At 42.8% G+C, this 13,373-nt stretch overlaps 1 pseudogene; it reads left to right on the top strand.

Annotated features, from left to right (window-relative positions):
- The first annotated feature begins 10,704 nt into the window (after nt 1–10,704).
- Nucleotides 10,705–13,373, top strand: LOC123076480 (uncharacterized; annotated as a pseudogene).

The following is a 13,373-nucleotide window of genomic DNA, read 5'->3' as shown; positions in this document are numbered from 1 at the left end:
ATGTGCTTAGAGAAGATGCTTAGAGAAATAAACCAGTTTTCTGTAAGCATCGTGCTTATTTGTAGAGAGAAAATACTTAATTAGACACCTCTTGTAGAGCTAAGTGCTGGTGGTTAAAAAACTTGAGCACCTTACATTGTACAAGGTCTAAATAAGACTAGTATTTCTCCACAGCTGTAAGAAAACGACCAGGCAGGAACGCACGCCCAAGGCTCAAGCCCCGAATGCACGACTACACGATTTGATCGTTAGCTCATTTTTTAATTTGTACGTTCTATGTATATGCTCCCTCTCCTTGTACACTGAAGGATGGACTTGATGACTCAAAGTCTATAACTGACACACAACGACGGTGAACCTTAGCGTCCAGCGAGGGAGAAGCATGTCAAGCATGTCAACAGGTAGACATAGTATAGAGGAGTGCGCCAGTGAGGCGGCGGCTGGCAACTGTTGGGAAATGTAGTAGAAAACAAAAAATCACCCTACGATCACCCAAGAGAACTATGAAGATGCAGTAAACGGTTTGGATCAGATCTTTACCAACTCTGAGTTGCAGCGGAAGAAGACGAGCCGATGTAGATCGTACTTGGAGTCTCTAGAACCGTAGATGAACGATCACACAAACCCCTCCCTCGAATGGAAGAGCAAAAGCACGGCCTCTCTACAAGTTGTAAGCGTACGATCTTCACGATCCGGCAGCGCTTCGCCGTCCAGAGCTAATCGTCGCCGGAGAATTAGAGGAAGGAGATTAGAACCACACTCGAGTATATATAGGTTGGAGGGAGGGGAGAGGGGGCACCACAAGGGGAAGGAAACCCTCCCCCTTTTGCCAGCCAAGGAGGGGGGAATCCCCCTCCAGTTCGGCCTCCCCTTCCTTCTCCAAGAAGAAAAGGGCGACGCTACTCCTATTCGGTCCAAGTGGTGTTGGGGAACGTAGTAATTTCAAAATTTTCCTACGCACACGTAGGATCATGGTGATGCATAGCAACGAGAGGGGAGAGTGTGTCCACGTACCCTCGTAGACCGAAAGCAGAAGCGTTATGACAACGCGGTTGATGTAGTCGTACGTCTTCACGATCCGACCGATCCAAGTACCGAACGCACGGCACCTCCGAGTTCAGCACACGTTCAGCTCGATGACGTCCCACGAACTCCGATCCAGCAGAGCTTCGAGGTAGAGTTCCATCAGCACGACGGCGTGATGACGGTGATGATGATGCTACCGACGCAGGGCTTCGCCTAAGCACCGCTACGATATGATCGAGGTGGATTATGATGGAGGGGGGCACCGCACACGGCTAAGAGATCAAGAGATCAATTGTTGTGTCTAGAGGTGCCCCCCTGCCCCCGTATATAAAGGAGGGAGGGAGAGGCCGGCCCTAGAGGGGGCGCGCCAAGTGTGGGGAGTCCTACTAGGACTTCCAGGTCCTAGTAGGATTCCCCTTTCCTTTCCGGAGTAGGAGAGAAGGAAAGAGGGGGAGAGGGAGAAGGAAAAGGGGGCTGCACCCCTTGTCCAATTCGGACTAGAGGGGGGGCGCGCGCCTCCTTCCTTTTGGCCTCTCTCCTTTGTTCCCGTATGGCCCAATAAGGCCCAATACTTCTCCCGGTGAATTCCCGTAACTCCCCGGTACTCCGAAAATACCCGAATCACTCGGAACCTTTCCGATGTCCGAATATAGTCGTCCAATATATCGATCTTTACGTCTCGACCATTTCAAGACTCCTCGTCATGTCTCCGATCTCATCCGGGACTCTGAACTACCTTCGGTACATCAAAACACAAAAACTCATAATACAATCGTCACCGAAACTTTAAGCGTGCGAACCCTACGGGTTCGAGAAATATGTAGACATGACCGAGACATGTCTCCGGTCAATAACAAATAGCGGAATCTGGATGCTCATATTGGCTCCTACATATTGTACGAAGATCTTTATCGGTCAAACCGCATAACAACATACGTTGTTCCCTTTGTCATCGGTATGTTACTTGCCCGAGATTCGATCATCGGTATCTCAATACCTAGTTCAATCTCGTTACCGGCAAGTCTCTTTACTCGTTCCATAATACATCATCCCGCAACTAACTCATTAGTTACAATGCTTGCAAGCTTATAGTGATGTGCATTACCGAGTGGGCCCAGAGATACCTCTCCGACAATCGGAGTGACAAATCCTAATCTCGAAATACGCCAACCCAACAAGTACCTTTGGAGACACCTGTAGAGCACCTTTATAATCACCCAGTTACGTTGTGACGTTTGGTAGCACACAAAGTGTTCCTCCGGTAAACAGGAGTTGCATAATCTCATACTCATAGGAACATGTATAAGTCATGATGAAAGCAATAGCAACATACTAAACGATCAAGTGCTAAGCTAACGGAATGGGTCAAGTCAATCACATCATTCTCCTAATGATGTGATCCCGTTAATCAAATGACAACTCATGTCTATGGCTAGGAAACATAACCATCTTTGATCAACGAGCTAGTCAAGTAGAGGCATACTAGTGACACTTTGTTTGTCTATGTATTCACACATGTATCATGTTTTCGGTTAATACAATTCTAACATGAATAATAAGCATTTATCATGATATAAGGAAATAAATAATAACTTTATTATTGCCTCTGGGGCATATTTCCTTCAGTCTCCCACTTGCACTAGAGTCATAATCTAGTTCACATCGCCATGTGATTTAACATCAATGGTTCACATCTTTATGTGGTTAACACCCATAGTTCACATCGACATGTGACCAACATCCAAAGGGTTTACTAGAGTCAGTAATCTAGTTCACATCGCTATGTGATTAACACCCAAAGAGTACTAAGGTGTGATCATGTTTTGCTTGTGAGAGAATTTTAGTCAACGGGTCTGTCACATTTAGATCCGTAAGTATTTTGCAAATTTCTATGTTTACAATGCTCTGCACGGAGCTACTCTAGCTAATAGCTCCCACTTTCAATATGCCTAGATTGAGACTTAGAGTCATCCAGATCAGTGTCAAAACTTGCATCGACGCAACCCTTTACGACGAACCTTTTTGTCACCTCCATAATCGAGAAACATATCCTTATTCCACTAAGGATAAATTTGACCGCTGTCCAGTGATCTATTCCTAGATCACTATTGTACTCCCTTGCCAAAATTAGTGTAGGGTATAAAATAGATCTGGTACACAGCATGGCATACTTTATAGAACCTATGGCTGAGGCATAGGGGATGACTTTCATTCTCTTTCTATCTTCTGCTGTGGTCGGGTTTTGAGTCTTTACTCAATTTCACACCTTGTACCATAGGCAAGAACTCTTTCTTTGATTGTTCCATTTTGAACTACTTCAAAATCTTGTCAAGGTATGTACTCATTGAAAAAACTTATCAAGCGTCTTGATCTATCTCTATAGATCTTGATGCTCAATATGTAAGCAGCTTCACCGAGGTCTTTCGTTGAAAAACTCCTTTCAAACACTCCTTTATGCTTTGCAGAATAATTCTACATTATTTTCGATCAACAATATGTCATTCACATATACTTATCAGAAATGTTGTACTGCTCCCACTCACTTTCTTATAAATACAGGCTTCACCGCAAGTCTGTATAAAACTATATGCTTTGATCAATTTATCAAAGCGTATATTCCAACTTCGAGATGCTTGCACCAGTCCATAGATGGATCGCTGGAGCTTGCATATTTTGTTAGCACCTTTAGGATTGCCAAAACCTTCTGGTTGCATCATATACAACTCTTCTTTAATAAATCCATTAAGGAATGCAGTTTTGTTTATCCATTTGCCAGATTTCATAAAATGCGGTAATTGCTAACATGATTCGGACAGACTTAAGCATCTCTACGAGTGAGAAAATCTCATCGTAGTCAACACCTTGAACTTGTCGAAAACCTTTTTGCGACAATTCTAGCTTTGTGGATAGTAACACTACTATCAGCATCCGTCTTCCTTTTGAAGATCCATTTATTTTCTATGGCTTGCCGATCATCAGGCAAGTCAACCAAAGTCCACACTTTGTTCTCATACATGGATCCCATCTCAGATTTCATGGCCTCAAGCCATTTCGCGGAATCTGGGCTCATCATCGCTTCCTCATAGTTCGTAGGTTCGTCATGGTCAAGTAACATGACCTCCAGAACAGGATTACCGTACCACTCTGGTGCGGATCTCACTCTGATTGATCTACGAAGTTCTGTAGTAACTTGATCTGAAGTTTCATGATCATCATCATTACCTTCCTCACTAATTGGTGTAGGAGTCACAAGAACAGATTTCTGCGATGAACTACTTTCCAATAAGGGAGCAGGTACAGTTACCTCATCAAGTTCTAGTTTCCTCCCACTCACTTCTTTCGAGAGAAACTCCTTCTCTAGAAAGGATCCATTCTTAGCAACAAAGAATTTTTGCCTTTGGATCTGTGATAGAAGGTGTACCCAACAGTTTCTTTTGGGTATCCTATGAAGATGTACTTCTCCGATTTGGGTTCGAGCTTATTAGGTTGAAACATTTTCACATAAGCATCACAACCCGAAATTTTAAGAAACGACAGCTTCGGTTTCTTGCTAAACCACAATCCATACTGTGTCATCTCTAATGCATAACCCCAAAACGATAGTGGTAAGTCGGTAAGAGACATCATAGATTGCACTATATCCAATAAAGTACGGTTATGACGTTCGGATACACCATTATGCTGTGGTGTTCCAGGTGGCATGAGTTTGTGAAACTATTCCACATTGTTTTAATTGAAGGCCAAACTCGTAACTCAAATATTTGCCTCTACGATCATATCGTAGAAACCTCTTTTTTTTCTTGTTACGATGATTCTCTCCTTCACTCTGAAAATCTTTGAACTTTTTCAAGTGTTTCAGACTTGTGTTTCATCAAGTAAATATACACATATCTGCTCAAATCATCTGTGAAGGTTAGAAAACAATGATACCCGCCGTGAGCCTCATCACTGATTGGACCGCATACATCGGTATGTATTATTTCCAACAAGTCTGTTGCTTGCTCCATTGTTCCGGAGAACGGAGTCTTAGTCATCTTGCCCATGAGGCATGGTTCGCAAGCATCAACTGATTCATAATCAAGTGATTCCAAAAGCCCATCAGCATGGACTTTCTTCATGCGCTTTACACCAATATGACCTAAACGACAGTGCCACAAATAAGTTGCACTATCATTATTAACTTTGCATCTTTTGGCTTCAATATTATGAATATGTGTATCACTACGACCGAGATCCAACAAACCATTTTCATTGGGTGTATGACCATAGAAGGTTTTATTCATGTAAACAGAACAACAATTATTCTCTAGCTTAAATGAATAACCGTATTGCAATAAACATGATCAAATCATATTCATGCTTAACACAAACACCAAATAACATTTATTTAGGTTCAACACTAATCCCGAAAGTATAGGGAGTGCGATGATGATCATATCAATCTTGGAACTACTTCTAACACACATCGTCACTTCACCCTTAACTAGTCTCTATTCCTTCTGCAACTCCCGATTCGAGTTACTAATCTTAGCAACTGAACTAGTATCAAATACCGAGGGGTTGCTATGAACACTAGTAAAGTACACATCAATAACATGTATATCAAATATACCTTTGTTTACTTTGCCATCCTTTCTTATCAGCCAAATACTTGGGGTAGTTCCGCTTCCAGTGACCAATCCCTTTGCAGTAGAAGCACTTAGTCTCAGGCTTAGGTCCAGATTTGGGCTTCTTCACTTGAGCAACAACTTGCTTGCCGTTCTTCTTGAAGTTCCCCTTCTTCCCTTTGCCCTTTTCTTGAAACTAGTGGTCTTGTCAACCATCAACACTTGATGCTTTTCTTGATTTCTACCTTCGTCGATTTCAGCATCACGAAGAGCTCGGGAATCGTTTACGTCATCCCTTGCATTTTATAGTTCATCATGAAGTTCTAGTAACTTTGTGATAGTGACTAGAGAATTCTGTCAATCGCTATCTTATCTGGAAGATAAACTCCCACTTGATTCAAGCAATTGTAGTACTCAGACATTATGATCACATGCTCACTGGTTGAGCTATTCTCCTCCATCTTGTAGGCAAAGTACTGTCAGAGGTCTCATACCTCTCGACACGGGCATGAGATGAAATACCAATTTCAACTCTTCGAACATCTTATATGCTCCGTGGTGTTCAAAACATTTTTGAAGTCCCAGTTCTAAGCCGTAAAGCATGGTGCACTAAACTATCAAGTAGTCATCATACCGAGTTTTTGTCAAGACGTTCATAACGTCTGCATCTGCTCCTGCAATAGGTCTGTCACCTAGTGGTGCATCAAGGACATAATTATTCTGTGCAACAATGAGGATAATCCTCAGATCATGGATCCAATCCGCATCATTGCTACGAACATCTTTCAACTTAGTTTTCTCTAGGAACATATCAAAAATAAAACAGGGGAGCTAAACGCGAGCTATTGATCTACAACATAGATATGCTAATACTACCAGGACTAAGTTCATGATAAATTAAAGTTCAATTTAATCATATTACTTAAGAACTCCCACTTAGATAGACATCCCTCTAATCCTCTAAGTGATCACGTGATCCATATCAACTAAACCATGTCCGATCATCACGTGAGATGGAGTAGTTTCAATGGTGAACATCACTATGTTGATCATATCTACTATATGATTCACGCTCAATATAGGGCATATTTCCTTCAAGTGGCCCAATATCCTTTCCACCACTAGGGCTTTTAAGGCCCATTGATATTAATTAAAATATAAAAGCCTTCTAACTATTATTAGAGCCTTTTATTATTAATTTAACATCTTCGGAAACATTTTTCACCTATATATTATTTATCGGTAATACCTGATATTGCCCGATAAACCCCGAAACCCTTCCAATGACCCCGAAACGCTTCCGGTTCCTCCCGAAACTATTTCAAATATTATTGAAACTATTTCATAAATATTTCCTCATGACTCATGTTTATCAAACACTCAACAGATCATGATTACCTTAAGCTTGATACGACTATGTTGAACAAAGATTGTACACCCAAAGGTGCACGTGGTTTAGGTGTCAAAAACATTCTAGTGCAAAATGTTTTCCTTATGTTCAAATTCACCCATACATTTTTTCACATTCCCCAAACCTACCGTGGAAAGATTGGGTTCAAAACCACGCGCCACTACCCATGTCCTATGGTGAAGATGCTTCATACCTACCTAAACTCATACACAAACACGTCGATAAACTTAGGCTTATCTCTCGATGCAAGATTGGGAGTAACAAATCTACCTTCTTATGGTTGGATCGTCGGACCTTTGCCAAAGCTACTAGCCACAACATGCTCTGCCCTATTAACACACCACCTTCATTAGCATTCCATGGTAGACAAAATTTTAGAGGATGGAATCGATGTTGACTTACATAATTGGCTAACTGTAACTGCAACCAATGAGCCATCTTCCTTAAGATCCTGCAGTGGATCATTATTTCGTCGTGCATAGATGTTAGAACTCTCTTGGACTTGCAGGTGCCATAGGAGGTGAAGATCTTATGTTTGTTCCTCTACCTGACTGGTTAATTAAACACAAGGAAATATCTTCGCCACAAAACCTTGCTAGATAATATATGTGTTCTATCCTAGGTGCAACTCAACACTTGAAGATTGTTATCACCCATTCTTCTCATGTCTTGCTGCTCACCAAGTTTGATGCCAACTGTCATCTCAAATACGAAGATTGATCCGACTATGTGGTCAAACATATTGAGAATTGTTGATCACAAGGTTCATGCCGGTCTGTGGCATGACTACCTATCCTTTCGTTTACACTTCCATGTAATATGTAAAATATCTTGTTCATGCTCAAGAATGATGTGTGAATGGAAATATTTAGGTGTGGAGTCTTAATGGCATGTCCTTGGCTGTTAGAAGAACTCTGCGCTGAAATTGTTCACACATGAAATCCATGGGGGCAACTATTATGCATGCACCTAATTTTTTTGGTTCAGTGGCTACAGCCATTATATTGAAATCCAACGGCTACAAGACCTTCTTCCTCCTCAAAAGATCCGCCCACCCTAGCCCCAACCTAATCGCCTGCTCCGCCACCCCCCGCCACACACACACATCCCTATAACCCGCGAACCAATCGCTGGTCGCTTGACGGTGTACCAGCGCGACAATCAATTCACGAAGGCAGTGACGGAATTGAACTGTACTAATTGAAAATTAACTACTCCAAACCAATTAGGTTACTTGCGTGAATGTCGGAATTTGATTTTTACCGAAAAAGGCTTTCACCCCGCTTTATATATAAAAGCAAACAACCAGAGCCAAACAACAACATACAAAGATCCAACACAACACATGCACACGCACACACCACACACGTAGCAAACGAACAAGGTACGAGAGGTTGATGCTGAGGGCACAACTCAAGAAGCCCAAGAGAACATAAATAACAGGAGGACGGCCGAAGCCGAGCCTCGACGAGTCGGTGAAGCGGACATCTAATCCGGCTCAGGTGGTGGAGTGGGGAGCAGCGGCGCCAAGTGATGAGCCAACGTCCGAAGATCAGCAATGTAGATGTCGATGGCGTCTAGATCCGTGGCATGGCTAAGCGGCCGCCAAATCTGCAAATAGCCACACATTTTGTATAGAGCGTCACTAGGAAGTCTCAGGGTCCATGCAATCAGCTTGTTGTGAATCGCCCACAGGGTCCACGCAAGCACACCAATGGTCAACCACTTATAGCGGTGTGAGCTCGGAGGGGAGGTCTAAAGCTCGTCGAAGAGGTCTGGGAAGTTGGTGTTGCACCATCTTTCGGGGACCACCTCTCGGAAGCAGCTCCAAAGGAATTGTGTCATTACACAAGTGAAGAAAAAATGATTGGAATCTTCCTCGGTCTCACATAGCATGCACAATCCATCTACATGGACATGGCGAGGACCTCCACCCCAGAAGGAACACGTCCACGAATCCATTGTCACAACAATCTCGATCTTAAGTGGCAGCTGAATGGGCCAAATCTGCATGAGGGATTCCAGGCCGGGAGACGCCGCAATCGCCTGGTAAAGCGATTTCGTGGAGAAACGGCCGGAAGAGGCGAGGTGCGAGGCCATATGGTCCTGAGAGTGGTCGATGTCCGGGGGGTTGAGGGAAACGCAGTCAAGCAGCATGAGCCAAGGCTCCTGCTCCGGTGGGCCGAACGAGCGCCTAAAAGCGAGGCGCTCTAAGTCAATAGAGGCCTCCTCGACAGAAATCCGCGGGTCTGTCACGATAGAAAATCGAAATCACTAATTGAGGAGTACTCGTTGCAAAGATCACTCCAATTCCCCTGGTTGCGACAAGTGGCGCACATGCAGCGTGCCACTTATCGCAACTTGGGAGTTTTCCCTTTTTTCGTAGATCCGTTTATTCAAAAAAAATTATCTCTCAAACCGTGCGTCCAAATCTCGAACCGCTTTCACCGTTGGATTCCTCGCGTCGACATCTTCAAAACTAAATGCTATGTTGATAGGTTTTGATGAACTTTTTTTTCACGAAAAAACCGGACGAAAAAACCGAACCGGGAGCATGGGTTTTTCCCCTTTCCGAAAGAGGCACGCCCGTGCCTCTCATGAAATCACAACCGTGCCTCTCGCGGAAGCAAAACCGTGACTCTCGCGGAAGGAAAAATAAAAAGAGAAAACGTGTTTTTCTTCCGTTTCCGAGGAGGCACGGCCGTGACTGTCGTTAAAGCACAACTGTGCCTCTTGCGGAAGCAAAACCGTGATTCTCGCGAAAGGAAAAAAACAAAAAACGTGTTTCTTTTCCTTTCCGAGAGGCACGGTCGTGACTCTCGCGAAAGGAAAAAAAGCGCGTTTTTTCGTGTTTTTTTATCAAATTTTTTCTTTTGATTGAAAAGCTAATGAAGACCGGTGGAAAACGCTGAAAAAACCCAAAAAAACCGTTTAAAAAGCCGAAAACGCGTGCGGAAAAATAAAAAAATAAAATCCGAAGGGAGCGCCTAGAGCGCGACATGTGGTGAATGGCTGAGAGCGCGCCAAGTGGCGCTGATCGTTACGAGGCTTCCGAAGGAGCGCTCGTTAAAATTCTGAACGTGCCATGCAGCTGCGGGCCGCAGATCGACGGAGCTGCCGCTAGGGCGCGCGACAAGCCAAATCGCGTCCGCCGATGGCCGAACAGATTTTGCGGAATTTAATTCCCACGCGAACGAGCAAGATGCAAATCTTGTGCTGGACCCGCCGCCGCCAATCCAGCACTATTCGGCGCTGCCGCACGCTAGATGCAAATCTTGTGCTCGATTCTTCCTCTTCTCCGACGGCCTGACGGACGTTGCCACTCGTCCTGCCCCAATGCACCGCCTCTCGCGACCACTTCTCTCTTCCATGGCCTCTGCTCCGCCTCGCGGGTGGCCACCAGCGTTTGTGCGACGAGTTTACGAGCCTCCCAGTCCACATGTCCGTCGTGTTTCCAGGTATGTTTTATTCTTCTCATGGAATAATTTTGGATCTGGACTGCGACCAAAATTGGATTTTTATATAATATAAAAGAATTTGGATTCTTATTTAGCAGCTTGGCACCCACAGGAGAGAAAAAGGCCGAAAAATTAAAAATCGATTTCAGCCTTGGAACTTGGGTTCATATTACATTCCCGTTTTAGTACCGACTGACCAACGATGGCATCTTATTGGTACTGGATTCTGAAGCTGGCTTTGTACCACGTTCTAATTTAGTGATAGATTTCCTCTCTTTGATTTCGGAACAGGGCCAGCAGCAGTGAAGTACAAGGCCATGATACTGGTAAACCAGACACGAACACCATCGAGACGAGGAGCCCAACAGGGGAGTTCATTGCTTGTTATGGAGAGGTGTGCTCCCTTTGGATGTATTTCCGAAAAGCAGGCACCGTGATGGTTCTATATACAAGTGCACACATCCATGGACAACAATGTCGCATTGCAGACCGCAGTGAGAGTAACTGATCGATACCTCCCCCCCCCCCCCCCCCCCCCAACCCCCTCCCCCCTTTTTGTTCTCTCTCTCGTATAAACTATTTTGGTAAAATTCAATTCTCTCAATTCCTCGGCAATCGCGTCAAAAACTCGAGTTCCTTTTGGAGACAACGTCTAAAGGCACGCCCAGTTTGATTTAAGGCATGACAGTTAACTCTCTCCTACTTTTGCTTAACACCTAACAAATTCGCCCCCTTTGACGAGATTTCCTCTTTCATTAGCTCCTGAAGTATTATAAATACTAGTAGGCGAAATTGAGACCAAAGAATTAATTTAGTAGATTGTGTTTTACGTATATGTTTTAAAATCCAAAATGAAAAGAAAAAAACATGTTGATTATAGAAAAATTAGGAGGAACCTAGAATTAGAGTCTTATGGGCAATGACACTATTGCTGATTTACTAACCTCTTAGTAATTTCTGCAATTCATTCGACATTATACCACTCCATAATGATATTTATCTTTTCTGCTCATAAGTTTTACATTGAAAATTTGTCAGACGGAATATCTTCATAACTTTTCAACAATTTAAGCATGTAACTGTATATCCTTAGTAAACAGGTTTAGTTGTTCTTAACCTATGGAAGTAGTCATGTAAATTTATGAAAATGTTTTATAAACATAAGGCAATGTTGCCATCTACTACTGGAAAGAAAAAATCAACTTGAAAGAAGATTTGTGGAAAGAGAAACATAAGCAGATATTTTTTAGAAGCGGGCCTTTCCATTATGAGGTGATTACGTATCATCGCCTTTTCTTTGTGTTGTCCTAAAAAAAATAACTTTTCAGGGGATCAGAATGTCTAGTACAACATAAATAGTTTCCACATAGCTATAAACAAAAACATTCAATGGGGCCATGGAATCCTGCAAGCACCATTAGTTTTTGTATGGCAAGTATTTATTTAGTACATGAATTTTGATTTATAATATAACTTGTATTTTCTTATGAAGCTGTTTTCGAGGCAAAGATGTTTACAGAGCCCTCAAATTGCTTCATCCTCGATGGAACTTGCATCCGGCATGCACCTAGTCACATGTTCCAAATTTTATCAATAATGTTGTCTAAAATTGATGTGGATGGTGGGCCAGTAGCGTTGTATGGATACATAGCAGTGCGGGATAATCTGGATCCGTTGCTTAATTATGTCATTAAGTTTAGCAGGGATGATCCCATCATCGTTGAGCAGGTGCACTTAAATACTTATCTGCAGTTTTTCAATGAATAAGTCTAGCTAACCAATCAAGTATAAAGCCAGGTATCCAACCCCTTGAAAGTAGTCAACACCATCTAAATCATCCCTGAGTAAAGTTTTAGTGGTAGGTTTTGCCCATGTGGATCACATGGACAAAACCAGCTCCTAAACCACCTCAGTTAATGATTTAGGTAGTATGGAATACTTTGAAGTCAGATATTTGATTTTATAGACAAACCTCGCTGGATGCCCAGAGGGAGTTGAATAGACTTATTCCTTACTTAAAATTACTTATTTTTTCGGTTCACAGTGTCACAAGCATAGAATGGATGAGATTGGATATTCCATACTCTCGATCACATGCTACAGCCACTTCTTTTCTTTTCCATCATTAAAGATACTGTCATCTCCTTAATCTGTCCAAAAGCAGCAGAATAAAGAGATTGTTCATCAATTGTGAAATATCCCTTATCTGTAAATATTGTTACAAGTAAAACATCATAAGGGAAGCGTTAGCTTTAGATGTTTCTCACTTTTATTACTAAGAACTACTATATAATAATAACTCTGTAGGGTTCTCTCATCAACGTTGGCGGCCTCAAGCGAGGGATTGATTTTTTGGGTGATGTTCTAATCGAATATGACATGAGGATCAAAAGTGGTGAACAAGAAAATCATGATCTACAGTTGATCGATGGTGCATCAATGATAGGCCACATGGGCTTACGGAATCGTCATGCGTTCACAAATCGCATCCATGGGGAGTGCGGCGCAATTGACCTAACTTTTTCAGGTCTTGAAGATGCAGTTGAGGCGACTATAGAAGTTGCCATATCAAAAGTGCAAAGCAATTTCGATCTGTCTCTCGGTTGTTTTACCAGTGCTTTGAATGAACAAATCTATCTCTTCAATGGCCCCATTGGTGAGGCGCAAGGCTTAAAAAGGTATGTTGTTGCTGTAGTGGCAGGTTCTTGGATACACCTGAAGTTGAAGATTGGCCAGGAGTCATCCGGTTCCGCCGAACATGATTGTTCCTTCAATGCTAGCAACCACGGGTCTAATGCTCAAAAGATAAAGACTAATTTTGCGTTAATCTCAGTGAAGATGACCTGGTCGTCGTTGCCTAAGGGGCACTAG

The sequence above is a fragment of the Triticum aestivum genome, chromosome 3D, assembly GCF_018294505.1.
Source record: "Triticum aestivum cultivar Chinese Spring chromosome 3D, IWGSC CS RefSeq v2.1, whole genome shotgun sequence".
Taxonomy (NCBI): Eukaryota; Viridiplantae; Streptophyta; class Magnoliopsida; order Poales; family Poaceae; genus Triticum; species Triticum aestivum.
The sequence above is the reverse complement of the archived record's forward strand: the minus strand, read 5'-3'. Positions and strand labels throughout refer to the sequence as shown.